General features: G+C 38.7%; 1 protein-coding gene across 1 annotated transcript in view; it reads right to left on the bottom strand.

Annotated features, from left to right (window-relative positions):
* The window catches only part of LOC105459174 (1-phosphatidylinositol 4,5-bisphosphate phosphodiesterase epsilon-1-like), a 126,318-nt gene that overhangs the window by 77,078 nt on the left and 28,340 nt on the right, over positions 1–20,900 (bottom strand). The window contains exon 2 of the mRNA XM_011704975.1: positions 20,284–20,351. The gene's annotated coding sequence lies outside the window, so the exon portion shown is untranslated. The remainder of the gene's footprint in view (positions 1–20,283; positions 20,352–20,900) is intronic.

The raw sequence follows: 20,900 nt of genomic DNA, 5'->3' as shown, positions 1-20,900 counted from the left end.
GCATACATTATACGAAGTTATACGATAGAGAGAGAGAGAGAGGAAGGGGGAGGGGGAGAGAAAATCGCTAAGAGCAAGCAAGTAATAATTTTAATCTTCCCGTTTTCTACACATTTTACGTCGGATAAATAAATCGTAATGAATAGATGCAAGCAATTATCTGATGTCATTCATAAATTATTCATTATCCCCGATGGGATATTGGAATATCGGAAAGTCCTTGCGATCGCGCAACGGATAAATATAATAAACGCTGAGGTCACGTGTACAGCGAGCGGTAGTATAAGTCTAAAACGAGAGCGTCGTCATGACAACTCATTCGCGGCGAGCGCCGCGATTTTAGCGTGTATAACGCTGCGTTCGAATATATATAACGTTTGAGAGTCCAATTTTCGACGATCTTTCGTCGCCTAGCACTTGCACGTATAATATGCATATTCCGATTATGCGATCTTGCTTTTCATTGCGAGGCGTTAAGGATAAGCACCTAAAGATAAGTACTTCCCTTTCGTATATTTCATTCGTACGAGTTTCGAGATATGCCGTGGAGAAACGATATAATATGAGGAGGAGGAGGGATATCATTAAAAATAATGAGGGGCAAGAGGCTCGGTCACGAAGTAACGGGACGTGAAACTAATCGAGCTGATGAAGTAATTAAGACAATCGAAGCCCCCTTCCTCCCCCGTTCCGCCCACCCCCCGAGGGATCGGACGAAATTTATAATCCCCCGTCGGGATACGACCGAATTTCCCGTCCTCGCGCTGTCTGCGAACGATTATCTGAAATTCACTCGATCGTCGTCGCAAACCCGCCAATTTAAACGCACCTGCAAGCGACGCGAAAGGATGTAACCGCCGCGCGCTCCTGTGCATTTCATTTCAATTCCGAAACCCTATACGTTACTCTACTATGGCCCGGGCGGTTAGTCTGCGTTAAACGATCGTCCTTTGAAATCCATGTGTTGCCACATTGCCGCCCATAAATTAGACCGATCGTGCGTCCGCGCTCGCTGTTTTCGAGCGGATAAACGCTTAGAAATGGTCGCGATAATTCTTCGCGCTGTTGGGAACTTTGGACATCGCACGTTTATTTGGGGGCGTCCCACAAGTGTTAAATGTTACCGCGGCGTCAGGAGGAAGTACCGTACTCGTACAACTGAAATGTAAAAATCTACTGCAATGATAAACTGCCATGTGTTTTGGATACACGAATTGCATTTAGCTTGAAATTAAATATATACAGGATGACAACCGGGAGGGTGAAAACCGGGAAGTGGTTGATATTACACAGTTGTAATGAATGGATAGAATAAAATTATATGATTAAATGCTACTCCGTAGAAAAAACTCATTCGTCATTTTTATTAGTTCATAGCGCATACGGAAAGAACGATTTTGTTGAACGGTCTAAAAATTTTGCTAAATACAGATCTGAAAATAATTCTTGTTTGATCAGCAAAATAATTTGTTGGAAAGTTAAAAATTATAAGCATTGCTGTAAAACGTTTTGATATTCCAACAATCATTGTGACTTTCCAACAAAATTATTGTGATTAATGAACAAAAATTATTTTCAGATCTGGATCCAGCAAAATTGTTCTTTCCGTGCAGGAATGTACATGTACGCACTTGTAAAAATAATTTTAACAACTCAAAACATATATACACAAAAGATAATGTAAAAAGTATTTTATTAAAAATAAAAATAGTACATGAAGAACTTTCAATTAAAAGAATATATATGAAGAGAGACGTAAAACAATATATATAGCAAAAAGTGGGTAAAAAGAACGGTTGATAAAGGTTTGCTCGATGTGTACATTTAGAAACTTTTCTTTTTACGCGCTTTCTCTTGAAGAACACTGCGATTTCTACAAATTATTTGACCAACGTGAGAAAGTAGGTAGTCTGAAGTGATATAGAAGCCCGGAAAATCCCACAGAGGATTTGCGAACCGCGAGAAAGCCACGAAATGACATAGACTTGAAATAGCATAGCAAATTGAAGACTCCGAGGGGGACTGTACAAAGACGTGGGAGATATATTTGTCAGTATGTGCACGCAATATCGAATTTGTTTCCTTTCAATCACAAACTCCTCCACGTTTGAATCAAGTTTGCGAACTTTAAACTTTTTAAATTGCAGCGGATATCGCTTTAGATATATATCCGACAATGATACACGCGTCAGTAAATATATAACAAATTTCTGTCTCGTTTTTAATTCAAAGCGATCTATCGAAATAAAAGTATATATCAAGAGTATATCGAGGTATTGAAGTGAAATTTTAATGAAATTTAATTATATAAAATTATATAAAATTATATAAAATATTGTAAAGCTTGAAACTCGTCAAGCGATATATAATAAAAAAGAATAAATATGTGAGAATACAATTGATCGATTGATATAATGGAGAAAAAAGTATCGCCCGTATCGCGAGTAATATTTGCGAAATAGTATAATTAGCGCCCATCCGGTATACGAACTAAAAATTAACCTTTTCTCTTGAATTATACATTATTCAAATCGGTAAATAATATTTAAACCAATGTAGAATCTTTAGCTCGCGCGATGTGAACCAAATCCCGATATTTTCCGGAGATGCAGCTGATGTACTGTGGTCACCGCGACTCGGTAAAATGCAATTGTAAACCGCAAATTCGAAGTGAGATCATTACATGGGCTGGAAACCGACGGATGCTCTTCGCTGTAGTTGCGTAATTCGGTTTCCGTAATTTAGCTCGATCAATCAGATCTCTGCGTAAACGTTTTGCAGCTACATGCGCTATTCTGAAAACGCAAGCACGCGTCTAAAAGTGACTACTATTTGCTCTATTTGTTTCCATTTGTTTCCATATATTCTTGGTATTAATCAAGTCAATTTTGTTTATTTTTAAAACGATAAAAAAATTTCAATTGTAAACATGAAAAGGTAACGAGTTTAATATTTCTCGACTGAAAGAGACTCAAAGTTAACGATATTAATGAGATATCAGAGTTTTCTATTTTTATATTTATAACCAAATTTAATGGATATATGCAGAATTTAATTTAACATAAAATTAAATTTGCATTAAATTTGTAAATATACACATGTTTATCTGCGTTTCTCTTAAGAATCGATCATTTCATAAATATATATTTACAACATTATTTAATAACATTATTTAATTAGCAGCTCGCTTTCCTACAAAGTACAAATTATTTTAATTGTCACGATGGACCTTTCGCTTAAAATGAAACAATCCTCGTTAAAACACGGCAACTTTCTCGCGTAAAACGAAATGTCATTGTGTCATCGTGTATTATGCCGACCAGGTTATACATCCGGACGTTAATATCGATCGGGTAAACAGCCGTAATCTAATCGTGATAAAGTATGGCCCCCGTCACATAAAGCGCTATATCTCAACCGTATCGCAAATTAGGATGATGTAACGACGTTAAGTCTAGCGAGCTGCCGGTTAGAAATTCGTCGGGCGAACAAATGTTGTCGAGCTCGCCGCCGCGCCGTTACGTTTACAATAAAATATTCACTTGCCTAGTGAGGCTTCATCGGGAACGAGGGGGGAAGGCCCCCCTCGATTGATCGCCTATCGAAAGCACGAAAATAGTGGATACCAGCAAGCGCTGGGACGTCCGATCGATGGCCGAGCTGTACTACTGGAGAGATCTCGAGGGCACTCGGTCGAGCCGTAGCAGTTCTGATACGCCGGAGAGTGGCGTTACCGCGTCGGACTCTCGCTTACCGAGTCACCAATTGCTCCACTTAACGCTTGCTAAATCCAACTTTCATCGACTTTCGGTGCTCGGACTCGTTCCTGCCAATCGAAATAAGTACCTTCGCGCACAAGAATATCGCTAAAATATTTTTACATATATAGATAAATCTCAACTGAGGGAGGGTTTCAGCTTTATACAGAAAGTTGTATACTGATCTCCAAATTGTAAAGAATGTATTTAGTCCTATTTACAATTTCGTTATAATACATGTACAAAGAAAAGTCATCCTCCACGTTAACGTAACCACGATTGACAATAAATCGATATTATATACAACAATTCCGAGATATAAAAAAGTCTATATTTAAGAATATAGTATTGTGAAATTTTTTACGACTTAGCATGGCTTCCCGAAGAGGTCACAATAATGTTTTCAACAATCGCGAACAATACTGATATTCGAGGCACGATCCGTCGATTTCGTTCCAATGCATTCCGACGCGTTTCTGCCGAAACCATGAAACTGCTTGGTTAGGTAAAAGCTGCAGGGAACTTCCGAAACAAGTAATTAAATCCCGGTAATTAATGATTTTCGTTTAATCAACGGTTTTATAATTATACCCATGGCGAAATGCTGTGCCACCAATCCGCGAGCAATTTCAACGCCTTCATTATATACTAATGGATCTTTCAACCCACCGCAAACGTTGGCGATAATGTCAATTCAACAAATATTGCACATTTCGGAAGATATCAAGATACAGTCGTGCAATATTATAACATGTATACGACAAATTTGAAAAATATTCAAATATCGTAGTATCTACTTTAACTGAAGTAGCAAACAAGTAGTGAACAGAGCGTTTCAGTGCTGTGCAATTAAATTCGAGAGAGAAAGAGAGAAGCTTCTATTCTTTATTGTTGACTAATTGCAACTAATGAGTTCGTGAAAAAAGTTAATCTCGAATGTTTAGAGATGTAAGCCCAATTTTCTGACCTATTTATTGCCTAACAATATAAGAAAATCTTATGTTGTTTTTATATTGATCCATCTCTTATTATTATTCATCTGAAATTAGCGCGAAAGGTATGAAATATGTTTAGATGACGAAGCAAAAACTCACGCCTTATTTTTGAGGATTTCCGCTAACTTCTGTAGAACGTATCGAGACTCGCGGATGTTCAAGTTCAAGTTCCTTGCTCTTAAGATAAATCATTAATTATCGTTGCATATCTTCTATCTGAATTTTTTTGGATTGAATAGCTATATAATATATCGATTTACATATACGATAGACGATAAAACAAACTCTTAGATTGGAGATGAACACTCCATTGATCAAATTTCGATAATTAATCGTTATTAGTTTATTATTACGCGATTATCAGATCGTGAATAATATCTTTTTAAAACTAAACATATTTATATATTTCTTTGAATTATATGTATAATCTTCTTTTGTTACATATAAAAAATCTTCTTTTGTTACATATAAAATGTATTATGAATGTACAAAAAATTACAAGAATTACAACATGATACAGGAATTAATTAAAACGATGTTAAGGTAAATACTTGAAAAATCTGTTAAAAGTGAATCTCGTTGGCTCTTTGTACGTTTATTATAGCAAACATGTAATACATTAAAACTAATGGCTTCACGCAACATTATAATAATTATAAAACTCATGTATTTAAATAACAAATTAATTTTAAGTAATTTTTTACAAATTTAGTTATTTAAGCTGATATATGATTAATTTCTCAGTTCTATCGTGCATTTATATTATATTTTTTAAATCATATTTTCATGTAAAAAATCTTCACTATAAAGAAATAATATCATTTTGATCCTTATTAATCTGTTAATTAAAAACGGATCTATACGAATATATATACTGTCTGATTGTGAATTGAAATATACGCTAATTAATTGATTTTAGAATGGTTAAGACATTCTGCCATTAAATAAGTAATAGAAGTCAAATCATTATTCAATTTATTACAATTATATCTTTATGACTGTCTTTTGCTGCAATAGAAATAACTTGTCTTTGATTTTCCATAATTTTTTTATTATTTATAAAATATAGCCAATAGTAGTATACTTTGCTATTGAAAATATTTGTATTTGAAGTTATTCTCAACAAAAAAAAAGAATCATTCATTCAAAGGTTACTTTAAAATCGCACAAATATTTTTTGCAAAACAACAAGTCACGATATTCGCACATTTAATAGATTGAATGGTTGATGTAGTAGACAAGATAGCTTGTAACTTTTAATTAATTGCCTAGTCAGGATTTATAACGCTGACCATAAATGCCGCACTAATTGTAAGACAAAAAATGCAGAAGAGCATGTTTTGGATGGGTAATAGATCAGAGAGCGACCCTCTCAGATCTGTTTTTTTTTCCACATTGGAATTGCATGGCAAAGGAGCAGCCCCCAAAATTTCTTAAGATCCTCTCCTTATCAGGTTTCGATGACCGGGCTAAAAAATATCCTAAGTAAGCTCTTTCTCGTTGAGGCCGCCAAATAGAAATTTTCCTGTCGTGTTCTTTTTATCGAGCCGACTTATCTCTAGAAAATTCGACAAAGATGGATATCTCGTTCACCTTGAATTTGTTAATAAATTTTTATGTTCTCTTTTTCACTCCTCTTCTTTTATCTGATCCGAAATCTGATCGAGAAAAAAAAACAAGAAACACGCGATATGAAAGTTCAAAGGATTTTATCCGATCGAAATTATTTAAAATTGCGTATAAATATAAAATTATATAATATTGTAAACGATGTGTAAAAAAAATTAAATAAAAAGAAGTAAACAATACTATTAAATATATAATTTTTACAAAAAATATATTATTCTTAATTTATCTATACTCATTTTACATGTGACACGAAATAAAATGATGTCGATCAATAATATAGGCAACGCTTTAATCCGCAGCTATTTGTAACATTTTTTTTTGCGTCATAATTTCGGATTAAGAGTCATGCGATTGCTGCACTCCGTGAAAAGATATATACGCGCCTGTTTGTTATCAGACCAATGCGCTTATTTATCTCGTGCTGGCGAATAGAAAACGGGACATATTGTCCGGAGGCCGCTAGGTGAGAACGGCTTTAATTGATTCCTTAAATTACGCCGCGCACCCTCACGTCCGTCGACGGAGCCGGGCGGAAACGTGCCGCGTAGAAGGTAGATTTGAATAGAGAGTATGTCGACGCGGGGGGCGGGGGAGGGGAAGGGGCGCGAGCAGGCGGGGTTGAAAAGGAAAGAATGAAAGGTTACGAGAGAATCGCGGGGGGTGCGGACGGGGTTGCGGCGGGGGCGAGGGAGAAAAATAGAAATGGGTTCAGCAGTTAATATCGGAGTGAATAGAGGAGCAATCGGTATGAACCGAAGCGGAATGACCTTATTGCCGGACCTGAACCTATCCCGCTATCGAGTCTTCTCTTTTTTTCTTCCTTTCTCTCTCTCTCTCTCTCTTTCTCTCTCTCTTTTTTTACATTTCATCATTCAGCGGAGAGAGTCAAATTTAGCTGCCCCCGTTCAGATTATTTGTCCTTGTAGTACGTTCCGTTTATCTCTATAACGCCGCCTTCACCTCGACGTCGCGACAAACTCGAAGGAGTTGATTTCGATAGAAAAGACGGGAGGCGCGCAAAGAAACTTTCCACTCGCTTCTCTCTCTCTCTCTCTCTCTCTCTCTCTCTCTCTCTTTCTTTTTCCGTCACCCTTCTTATCTCCTCTGGAGCGTGTTGATTTAAGTTTGTCCGCTTTTTCTTCTTTCCCTCTTCTCTCTCTTTCTCCGTCTCTTTTCGTATGTAAGCTATGTTCCGTGTGATTTACATGAATTTTCGAGCAGACAAAGAGTTTTATGGTAGGATCAAATTATTCATGTACGAAACGTTGAACGGGTGGAATAGTAGTATAAGTCATATTCTTCTCATTTTGCGGAATAAAAGGATTTGCGAATGTACCTAATGCAAAATCCAGCTGATCTCCACCGCGGTGCTTTTTCCGTGCAGGGAGGAAGAGAAATCGGTGATTTTCTATCATGTCGAAATAATTCGTATACGGGAGATGAGTTATATACGTGTGTGTGAGTGTGTGTCGGCGTTAATTACATACACCGACATCGCGCTGAACGATATATCGCAAATTGGACTGATATCGCATATGGTACCCCACCGGGATTCCGGGCGTTACTATATACCATCGTTTTTTTTTACAATGGAGCGCAATATATTTCCAGGCTTAACAGGCTGCTACGTAAGAAAGATGAGAGTGTATCGACGATCGCAATTCAATATATAACGCGAATACGTAACAAACCGAATTATGTAAGAGAATACCGTCTTTACGGGATGCCAAAGAAGATGTTTCGATAGCGTGTAATTTGCGCAATTTAATGTCACGTACAATTATTCAATTACCAGTTAAATACGCTCACACGTTCGCACACCAGATTGGCTTACGAGACTTTGTACGAGCAATTTTTTCACTCTTTGACTTTACGTACGAGCGAGCGCGTGAAGATGTTCATCGTTCGTTTCGCTAAAGTGGTCATTTCGTCGATAATTTGCCCGATGTACGCACTATTTACACTGCTAACATTCAAATCCTGCACAACAGTCGAGTAATCGAATAATTAATAAATCATTGTTGTCACGATTACGTACATTGCGATAATCATACTATTTAATTATTCCATTCCGTATATTAGTGCGTAGAGGCATTTTGATGAATTTCTGTCAGAAATAATAGATACACCAATTGCAGAGGGGGGAGGGGGCGGTTTACTGAATATTATCTCGATAAACTATTAAGAGATACATCAATTGCAGGGTTTACTGCATTTATCCCGATAAACTATTATTAAGAGCACATTTCATACTAATTTTGCTCGAAAATACGATATTAGTTACATATTAATGACAGATGGAATGGAACACGAACGGATAATCATGTCCTTTGTCGCTCGGAACCTCATTCTACCAATTATTATCAGATCGTTGCATCTACCATCCGACCGGCGGCGCGAGTCTTTATCCTTATCCTTATTATCCGCCGTATTATCATAATCGATAATGATTCTCGCCAAGGTTACCGCGAGAAAGCAAGAGCAATTTATTCTACTTCTCAGTCTCTCTTCCCGCGCTCGCTAGCTTATAGAACAGCAATTTCGGGAAGAATGAAAGCTGTGTTCTACATTCGAACTGCGCTCCACGGGATCGACATAGGTATACAAAAACTTCGCAGGTAACCTCCGCATGTCAATAGGCAAACACTATTTCTGCCCAAATCTATTATTTGCATACATCTCGCAATAAATATCTCAATTGACATACGCGCGCGAGATATTTATGGACTTGACGCGCCAACGAATGATGTATCTATAAAAAGAGATATAGATACAGATATGTATGTTTTTTTGTTTCGGTGAGAAAAAGAGACAAAGAATTCAGGAATTCAAACATAAAATAAAAAAATAACAAAATGTACTCTGTTCTTCATAGTGTAATAATTTAGCATTTAATATGTATTTAATGTTTATTACCTTACTTTTACGACACGAAATATTTACGCACGTATTTGTAATATGTTTTACGAAATAGGTATTTTGACATAGGTATATACGAAATTATATTAAAGATGAGAGACAATTTGCATATTTTTTCCCGGAGTATTCCCGACTTACAAATATTTTCGTAAATTACAATTAAAATTATAATCAAAATGCAAATTATCTTCCATCAACTTTTGTTTCTAACCGACTCTCACGCTGCTGGGACGATGGCTTAGGAAAATTTTACGCGTCAGAGATTACGGGTTACGAAGAATCTCTCACGTGTCTGAAACTTTAACAACGTCTATAAGCGCGCATCGTCCCTACGAGCACCGCCGTCCTCATTTGACGGCTCTCGGTATAGAGTTTCTTTCTTCTGAGAACGGCGTTTCGGGGAGGACAAGACGCCATTGAAACACACCGGTGTGCACATCGATCGACGAAATTCTCAAGTATCGAGTGTCTCATATCCGTTGGTCCTTATTTATGGCCTGCCATAAATTCGCGTTTTGTACGTTCAGCCACGCGCGCGAGCGGATGCGACGCGACTCTAACGTCGTTCCTCGAGAGTGCTCCACGTGGATATCAACGGGGATTCCGTGTTCAGCCCGTCAGCTCGACCGTCGCTATGATTTTACTACTGCGAAAATTTGAGCAAGCGATGCTTCGCGGCAACGAGAAACGACGCGACGAGTTGTTATAAAAATTTTTCAAGATTTTCTTTGACGTTCATAATTATGTATAACGATAAGGCCAAGGATATCCTAATAATTCTGATATTATTTGATAAATAATAATGAGTAACAAAATTCATACACACACATTTTCTCTCTTTTTCTTCCCTCCCCTTCTTTTTCTCGAATGCATCAGCAATTAGTCAACATAAATGTAAAAATAGAGATATTCGTATTATTGTTGATTTACAACCATTGCCGACTTTTTGCAATTTTCCAAACGAGATATTCTACGCTGCACAATATTCGCACGCTATGAAATATGCATATATATGGTCCGTCAATATTGAAAAGATCAATTGCACGTTGATTTTCATTTTATTTCGCTCAATTCTACAGCTTTAAATAACATTTGCCCGAGCGAAATTAATTTCTGCGAGGGAACGAAGAGGGGGAAAAAAGATCGTGCATTAATTAATATTAGAAATTGCGTTGAACATTAGTTTTAATGTTTACGGTATCCACGGTGCTTCTTTTATTTTCTTAAATACACATTTTCAAATTTCTTTCTAACGCAAAAGAAATCTTTCTGAAGCTGTCTTATCGTCCTCTACGAAATCTCGTTTAATTAACTTGAGAAATAATTACATGGAAGTTTTCCTGGTAACGCAAACAGTTGGATGTTTCATATTTCAGTTATCATCTTCAAAATTCTGTAACACATTGTGCACAACAATGCAAGTTATTATCTCCGTTGTTGTAATTAGTTGAATACATTATACATTTTGATCATAAATTATATTAATAAATTAATTGAAAAAATTAAATTATAATTTAATTTTTATTAATTAATTTATGAATGAATAATGTGGAATATGATAATATCAGAATTTCAATATCAATTTTCGACGGCTCGTATTTACGCGATTTTCAAATTAATAAATTAAATTGTTAGTCATTTATGATTTTATCTAAAACAATTTTTCTCAAAGAGTAAAAGTTAACATTTTTGTAAAAAAATACAACAAAAAGTAAACAAGAATAAGAGTTCATTCTTAACAATAAAATATATACTTGCTTTTTTCCGCATCTTTTACTGACATTAATACAAATATTATAAAAATAACTATAATAACGAAGTAATTTATAAAACACAACTGAAAAATAAACTAGAAAGTAAATTAATAAAAGTATAATAGATAATAAAAGTAAACTACAAAAAAATATCTGATAATTAAATTAAACGATTTAAACGGTCATTTACAGCATTACTTAACAATGGTCTCTATTCAATTTTTCCGAGGGGATTTTTGGAAGAATGATACTCGCGAGAAGCGTATTCGCTAACTGATATCTTGACTTTAGCCGCGCGTCTCTCGAGATCCATGTCGCGTATGGGCTTACAACCACCGCTTTTAGAGTCGCCGCTTTTACTACCGCGGAAATCCAATGTATAGAACGGCGCCGCGACAACCATAGCATTCCGTGGAAAGGCCAACAGCCCCGTAAATCGGCAAAGCTCCCCTCGGGCGTGACAGTCTGTGCGCGATTACTTAGCAGCACCAGGACGCACACGCGGAGCGTTATCCCGATGTTCCTGAACTCGACGGTGCGGCGCGCGGCGTTTCGCGGCGGTAATTCCACCGTGGCTTCCGTCTCCACAAAGCCGATACTTATACGTCTCTTAGACGCGCGGAACGTGCGCAAACTGTTACCAAGGTATACTCAGCCCCGTGACCTGCGGCGATGTTAAATGCCAGACAGGACCCTCCCGCAGACGAGATTTTAAGCCCTCTCGATTTCTCATCACGCTTACGACCCTCCCGTTTAGCCAATCGGCAAGTCAACAAGAATAATGTTCTTATTATTATCATTGCTGATTATATTGGGCGCCGAGTATCGATACTCTCATCTGATTACTTAGAAAAGATACATCAGAATATAATCGTTCATAATATATTTTATTTATTATTACATAATACATATAATATATATATAGATATTATAAAATTATATTTATAATTTTGTAATATGTTTTTACAATTAATATATTTTGTTTAACTTTTTCTATATTTGTCTTTTCTGTTTATTATCACGCGAAATTAAACATTATGAGGAGTCACAGAAAGTAAATTACACAGATATTAGATTTTTATAAAAGATAAAAAAGCTGTTTTTCAAATAGTTTATATATTGTGGACACCAAGACACTAACGAATATTTTTATGGATGATGTAACTGTTATAGCATACGGAGAGTGATGTACGTATAACTTAATCGTGTCTCGATTCCTCAAGTACGTATTAACTTCTTACCTAAAATCGATTTTACCGAACTACCAAGATATAAGCGTATCCTATCGTATTCTCGGCTGTAAATAATAACATTCGATTAACTTGAACGTGCATTCCGAAACGAGGTGAAATTTCAACGACATTTCAATGTCATTTTGAAAAATCATTTAGGAAGAGACTCCTGCATTCTTGTAACACAGAACGATCGTCTGCCGTCTCCTGTTTCGCTCAAAACTTTCTTGCGATCACGTTGGATCGAAGCAGAGCGCACTGGTCCCCATTGGCTCCTTGTTCGGCATCCAATTTCGAAACGAACCGGAAAATGGGTGGCTGTGGGGAATCGTATGCTGCTGGCACGAGGGCGCAGAGCCCGATCGCTTGTAGAACGTGTACAGAGTGAGAATCCCGCGATGATATCACAAAATATGAAATTTGTCTACGATACCATTAGATTACTATTTTTTTTTTGTGAAGTTTTAACGCTATTGGAAATAGACTACTTCGAGATAAACAAACTAAAAAAAAAGAATACTCTTGGAAAAAGATGCTTCGCGGAGTAGCGAGCTCAATTCCAACATCTCAAAAATACACACTTTGGTAATTCAATTTGGCGAATATTTTAGCATATTGAGTGCAACTGTGAACGATGATTTTGCCTTTTTATCTACAAAATTATAACGAATACGGGTTATATAATACACGGAGAGAATTATTTTTTTTTACTCTTTTTACTTTTTTTTACTTTAAATTTACTCTGAAAATCATGTTAATTGTGAGACAACATATAGTATTTCGACAAATTTTATGTGATTTTCTCTGTTTTTTACTGTGTACTACAACTATTTTTGTTGTAGTACACATAATAAAAAACAAAATCATATAAAATTCATCGAAATATTATGTTCCACGATTAACATGATTTCCAGGATAAAAAAATTCTCTCCGTGTATCTATATAAAAAGTGCGTTTTGTCCCTTTAAAATTGTAGCTATATTTATATTTTGCGTTATTTTTTTCCAGATATATATTTAAACGCGCAATAGCACGTTAAACACAGCATTTTTTATTGTTATTATTTTGAATTAAATCGCCTGAGGAACGAAAAATAAAGGGGCTAAATAAATTCTCGAAATTTCAAACTTTATTTTCGCGTGAACATTGTAACGTTCTATCTGGTTACGTTGGGGACGTACAGCAATCAAGCAAAAGGGATAACTATTAATATCGTTATCAAACGCGCGGAACAGGTTTCGAAAATTCCCGGCGAAATTCTGTAAAATTAAACGCCGAGTCGCCCCGCCGGTGTTTTCACGTACAAGCCATTCGGTCGTCCGTCGTGAGTGCGCAGTACAATACCGATCCATTTGCTATGTTAAAATATGCAGACGATAGCCTTTGAAGTCACTTACCCACCCGGGCGCCCGTTGCGCGCGCGTAAGCTCTGTGTCGAGTGTTCCGGATCGTTTCGCGTGCCGCGCATCTCAAGTTTCTTTGCAAAAGGTTAACCACTTCCGTCGGTGAGTTTTAATTACGAGCTGCTTCACAATTGCGAACCGTTTCCAATTTAGCAAGCACATCCACGGGGTAAAAGTAATACTGCAGCCGAGGTGCGCGCGCGCACGTGCGGCGTATCGATGCGCTAAAACGGACGTAATCTTGCGTATCTATATCTTTCTTACGAGACGCGCACATTGAGATAAGTACGCGTGGATATCGCTTTCGCGCGGGACGATCGCGAATCAGAGGCCGTGGAGGGAATAACTTTGGGCTTCGGGAGCGCGAAGAACAAAAGAACGGATTGCCTTCTGTTACGCGCGTCCTGTCCAAATCAGAGGGTAAAGCCCGGTCTACAATTGTGTAAGCATATAATTGCAAGTAGTTGTAGTTGTAAGAATTTACTAATCACAATTGAACACAAGAAGAATATTCGACTGTAATCAGTTCTTACAACTATACATCACTTACAACTATCGCTTACGTAATTGTAGACCGGGCTTAACTGATGCAAAGTTACCGATCTTTTCTACAGCCGGGATGTAACGTCAGCGTTTTCAACGTTAAATAATGTACGTCGTTCCGGCTATCCAGGCCAACGAGCGAAATGACGATTTTGTACTTGTTTCTTGTCGAATATAATACGTGCACGGGAGGGTTAATGAGCGGGGCGGGCCGTCGGACCGGCCATCGATCATCGGAGGTCGGGCAGAATTCGAGACTTTGCGCATAGAGAAGAAGGAAAAAGGAACCAAATAAAAAAAGGAATTAACACCGAGGTATGTCGCCGACTAAATTAAGATTTAACGACGAATAAAGCGCAGACTTAAAAAAAAAACGTATATCAAGATGTAAATTAGTGCACGCGAATATGTGCGTTAATTATGTTTCACTTTACGCGTCTAATCAGAATAACGCTGCGGAACAATGCCGTTTTGTCCACGTTTTTTTCATTTATTTTTTTTTCCCCTATTTACGTCGCGGTCGAGTCTGGATGAGTCGACAGTATTTCGTGTGTACGTACGCGGTTTTCACGTCCGTGTACGTGTGCAAGCCAGTCGTCCCACACACACGCACGTTCGTGGACGCCACACGGACGGTGCAGTGTGCGAAATCCGCGGGAACACACGGGTGCCCCGCCTTGCTCTGGTTTATGCGTTTATTCCATTGTTCCGTCGGCACGTTCGTCACGTCCATAAGATTTCACTCTCTGCCGTGTGCGCGCGTTATCCGTATCCAGGGGAACGCCACAGTCCCGCTTATTCCCGCAATTCCGCGTATACGAGGGCGAGGTGCAATGATAAGATTGGACGATAACGCTATCACGATCGTCGCGTGTGTATCTACGATGAAGCGCCGAAGCGAAGGTGTATAGAACGGAATGGAGAAGACCCGGAATTCTTCTCATATTGCACGCGTAACTTCCTTAGATCCCGTTAATGAGTAAGCTGTAGAGAGCCCGTTAATTAAAATTGCCGTTACGAGCCCTTTAACGTGGATACATGAGTTAGAGAAGCCGTGAAACAAGTCCACTTATGAGTCCCCCACTTTACGCTCTTGACACGAGTAATGATATTTTCGATGTCGTTGCGCGCGAAAGGCTCTAAACTCTGCTCTGCTTGGAGGGGAGAGCAAGGAAGGAGAGTAAAAAGGACGCGCGGAGGGAAACCGAGAGAAGTGAAGAGAACCGGGCATCTGTAGTCTCGGCGGAGAGAACGTCGCGAGGAGGAAGCGTGTCACTAAAACTTTATAAGCAACCCGGTCGGGGAATTCAGACAGACAGCGAGGGACGTTAAAAAGGAGTCGGCACCGGTGGATTTTACCTAAGGGGGAAAGCCAGGGGAGGGTTGAAGACGACGGTTACTCAAGAAAGAGAGAGAGAGAGAGAGAGAGAGAGAGCGGGTGAGAACAACGCCAGAAATGAAGGATCGACGCGAAAACAATCACTCCTCGGGCGATTCGACCGATTTTTAATAAAATTAAAAGGAATTTTTCCGCGGCGAATGTCGACGGCGATTTATATTTACCGTTACTTGAGAGACGCGAAAAAAATATCTCCCCGGCGAGAATGTCTGCGAATTATTGATCGACGGCGCCGGCTTTTAAATCGATCATTTATTTGCCGTCCTGCACGCCGGTATCGCGCGCCTGACAGCCTTGTTACGGAAGTTGCATAATCTTTGGCCGCGCTATAGCCGGCGTTACTCAGCTAGAAGGCTGCCACAACGGGACCTATTCTACTTGACGTCCGACGTTGATTGCCGTCGTGGTTGTCACTCATTGTCAGATTACAGCTACGTCTCTACCCCGCTTTCAGCGGCGACGTTCCGTCAGCCTCTTGCGACACCTATACCAACAAAAATTTACATCGCCGGCCTTTTTTCTAAGTATAATTTTACAGATATTATAAAAGAGTAGAACGGGGCGAAGATGTCGCTGAAAACATACGTTTTCTATCAATCGTGTTTTTCATCATTCAGAAGATTTTTTCGTTAATTACAAAGCACACAGCGTTAGTTTTTTTTACTTATAAGTAATAAAAAAATAGTCAAAAAGATTCACGATACGAGAACGAAATTTTATTCTTCGCTTAATTTTAAACTCCGAATTTTTATCTCCGAATTTCAATTTGGAGTTCAGTTAAAGAATTAGGAGTTCAGTTGGTTGCAAGAATATTTACAATTTAACGTTTAGAAATTGCGCGAAAGACGCAATAAAAAACGTCCGTGACTGAAAACAAGCGCGGTTAATGGGGCAATTTTCAGCTCAATAACCGTGGAGAATTAAATAGCGTATACTTAATAACAAAGAAATGTATGCTTAATGATAGCGCAACTTTTTTATAGTCAATTAATGTGGGGTGATTCGGGACGATTTATCGTTCACAAACAAGTACGGATGCGAGCGCTACGTGATAAATCCAACGTGATTAAGTTACCAACGACGAGATTTATGTGGGGAAACATAGCGCACAATGTGCGGATGGACGGACGGCACATAAATGCCGTAAATTTATCGAGGTGAATGTAAACATTATGAATCTGCTCGCGCGCGTCGCAGCGTGGAATATGTCGTGCGATGCTCGCATTTCCTTTCCTTCTTTTTTTTTTATGAACACTCAGATTTTTATGACAGTACAATGTATTTTAATAAAGCTAATTTCCTCGAGAACCGTTATTAAAAATAGCGAGATTAACAGCACGGTATTTTCAACACTTGAAGGGACTTGAATGTATACGGCTGAAACATACATAATGGGCACCGCGTTACATTTTGCCGACGAAATGAATATTTCTACGGGAAGGAAGCGCGTCGTCTTCATTTTAAAGCTAAAGCGCTCTCAACGGATTAAGTTTAAAAACCATGTTTCCGTATGTTACACCGAATTACGCCCGTAATCAGTGCTCTAATTATATTACATTATTTACTTTCGTTATGTTGCGAAAGATTTTCTCTTGTTTGGTTTCTAGGTCCAGTTCACACAGTTCCGCTCCCGGATGTTTGTTTCATCGTTGGCAATCGTTGTCGTTTCCGCCATTATGATTAAAATATTTTGATTTCGCACTTAACACCTTTGAAACTTTTCAACTTCATTTCAAATTGCCACATGACTCGGTACGGTGTAGCGAAGAAGCACTCACGTGGAACAATCGACATGCATTTGTTCCATACAATTAACACGCGTTCGAGAGACAAGATTTCGCGGCACAAATTCTACTTTAACAAATTCTATCAATAATTTCTGAATTGATTTCAGAAATTTATATTTTAATGAGAGAATTATTAATTGATTTTAAGAACGTGGGAATAAAATATATACCAATTATTGACAGTAATTGATACAATTAAAAATTTAGAGTTTTAAATTATATTTAAAATATTCTTTTGCAAAACAGTCTACAAAAACTTAAATAAATAATTCATGATTTTCCACGGGCGCATCACCAGCCGTCCACAAATAAATCCCTTTTTGTCACGGACGAACGGAAAGGCACACGAAAGTATACATTATTCATTATTAAAGACTACTTTTGTTAGTTTTAAATAATAAATTCATTACGTATAGAATTTGATCGCTTTGCTCTCAACCGTGCTCTCCTCTGGCCAAATTAAAGGCGAGCGATTAAAGTCATAAGGCCTCTTTTTCTTGCTTTTTTTAACGCTTTCCCAGCAATATAAATCCACGACAATCGGTCGCGCAACAAGATTGCTTCGAATTAATGAAATTCCAGGCGGTGCGTAAGAGAGACAAAACTGAAACGAAATCCAGACGAGAAGAGAGCAATCTCGGTCGAACTGCAGCCGGTTCTCCAATATTTCATTAAAATTATTTGGAAAACCCACACAATAAAAAAGTCGATCGCGGCCGCTCGGTACGGAGCCCGCTTTTATCGATAAATTGGCGCTCGTTTTACTTCCTTCTTGCTTTCGCGCGCGTTCTCTTTTATTTTTTCGTAGCGTTCCCTCCAATTCGTGATAGCTCCAGCTTGTTCCCGACGTATAGCCGCCACTCGCTGTGTTTCTAAATTGCGTGATTTAATTCCTTTAATATTCACGATTTTCGAACGAAATTGCAAATTACTGGAAATGATGAACACAATGAAAATTTATCTTCATAATATTTCTTGTATTATTATCAAAAACGTTTTATTTGCAAAAAAAAATGTTACAAAATTTTTTTATAATTTCGTAGAGTAATTTGAACGATACGAAAATTACATTTTCCAGTTATCTCGTCCGTGATCAATAACAGTCCGATAAATTGGCCTATTCAAAAAATTCCTGTAGGCATTCACAGTCACGTAGGAAAAATTCAGGTCTCTGCTTATAATTACAAAGAAATGTCTTAACGTAACATTTTTTTATAATTCCGTGGGGCAATTCGAACGGCACGAAAATTACATTTTCCAGTACTCTCGTCCGTGATTAATAACAGTCCGATAAATTGGTCTATTAAAAAAATTCCTATAGGCACTCACGGCGCCGTCGTTCACAGTCACGTAGGAGAAAACTCGTGAAAAATTCCGCTCTCCGCTTTATTAAATAGAGACTCGGGACAGAAAGGGTTTAACGTAGCGACTTCCTTTCTCTTAATCCCGGTTCGCGGGGAATAGGAAAAGTAGCCTCGTCGGCGACCGGTTGAGGAGTCGGTCGCGTCGTGGCATTAATCAAGGCGGCTGCGAAACGGGGAAGAGGGCGAGCAAGGGTGGCGCCGGGGATGTCCTGCGGGAGAATTAAAAAGTGGGGAAAAAGTTTGCTGCATCTCTCACGCGCGCGCAAACGAGACTCTCGTTCCCCGACGGGATTCTCCGTGTGGGACTTTTCTTCCACGCAATCGTTCCCTGCAAATCCTTTTTATGCAAATTCGCGCGTGTCCTTCCTCTCGAAGTATAAAGAGCGCGGCTCCTCTCCTCTTCCGACGTCCCGCCGATCGTTTTCTCCCCTCGATCGCTGGGATCTCCTCGAAGTTCTTTACGGCGTTTGCCACCGAGCTTACTACCGTTTTACATTAAAGTTAATAAAGCGGAGCTGCTATGGGCGCGCTTAACTTCGTTATTTCGTTCGGGCAATTCGTCCTTGAGTGGTTGAGATAGAACGACGACGACGACGACGACGACGACGACGACAACGACGATTGTACTACTGTTTGATGTAATTATTGTGGGATTGTGGGAATAAAAGTGTGAAGAGCGGAGCGGGGGCACGGGGGGGGGGGGAGCAGTACGAAAGGCGACCTTTTACGCGTGTATTTCATTTTCCAAGGGGTTGCTCCTTTTGTTACATCACAAGCGACATAGAAATATCCGTGCTGTCTCGGCTGCAGGTTTTCCCGAAGGTACCCACTCGTCTCGTAACATTTTTCCACGAATTCGATATCGGATAGCGTGCGATTTATACTCGGTGACATAAACGTAAAGCCGCGAGATAACAAACTCGGCGTGTTACTTGCGCAAACAGGCCGATAATTTGCGATAATGCATATCTAAATTTACGTAGAAGGTGCAGATTTCGAAATTTGTAGGATAGAAATTGTGTATCATGTACTCTTTTATTATCTTTCTTTAACATTGGAATAAATGTTTCATTAACAATAATATAACAGATATGAAAATGTAATAATAAAATAACTATTTCTATCAAACTATGTTTTTATCTAATATATTTTCATATGCTCATATAGCTTTAATCCATAAAAATTCTCAAATTATTGAATAAAAGAACTGCAGCCTTTGTAGAAAATATTACGTGTGAATCAGTTACATGGGAAAGTTGCGCAGATAAAACTTATTTATAAAAAAAACGAAAACTTTGATCATTATATTTCAAATTTAGAGCTAAACTCGCCAGTATATGTGTGTTTCAATTACAATGTGCCTTACAAAACTTTAAGTTTTCTTAAGCTCTTAAATTGCAAAACTTTACTTTTCATTCGATATCATTGGTTTTATCGTATATCATTGATCTCTTTGGTTTTTCCGAGATACGAATAAATAATTCAAATGTTTTCACATACCAATGGGACGTGCAGCTTCCTGTTCAGCGCAATTTGATGCTCCAACGATCGATCTCCGACTCTTTCGTCTGAAAAAGTGAACGATGACAAATCAGTATTTGCGTCGCATTCCGCTGTCGTGTGACATGCAGATTTGTCGGATGGATCTGTCGAAAGAATCAAACGCGTCAGTGCGCAACGCGATTTGCCGTTGTTGCAGCTATATATTCCACGATCGAATCCTCTCACCGAGTGGGTCCCCGCCAATTTATATTACGGATTTTTACGGGCAACGCCGCGTTTGATTTTGCGACAGATCCTCGCGGTTATAGTAGCCCTTCGTGCGCTCGCCTTCACTCTCGCGAGACGGGAAGGCGGTTACTCGCGGCGAGAAATCGGTATTGAGTTGCGACTGACGCGCAAAATCGCTTCCGTAAAGTTCCGCAAAGTCAAGTCGCTCCGAGAAGATCGGGGCGGGCGCGCAGAACAGTGCTTACATATTGAGAACTCTCCACGGTGACGGCACAGGGAGCCTTGTATCTCCCCGCAGCTATGAATAATTATTCCGCGATACACGATCCACTGCAGCGTAACGTAACACACAGCAAATGCCCGGAAACTCTTTGAGTGGGGGGGGG

Source organism: Wasmannia auropunctata, unplaced genomic scaffold (assembly GCF_000956235.1).
Source record: "Wasmannia auropunctata unplaced genomic scaffold, wasmannia.A_1.0 LD336101.1, whole genome shotgun sequence".
Taxonomy (NCBI): domain Eukaryota; kingdom Metazoa; phylum Arthropoda; class Insecta; order Hymenoptera; family Formicidae; genus Wasmannia; species Wasmannia auropunctata.
The sequence above is the reverse complement of the archived record's forward strand: the minus strand, read 5'-3'. Positions and strand labels throughout refer to the sequence as shown.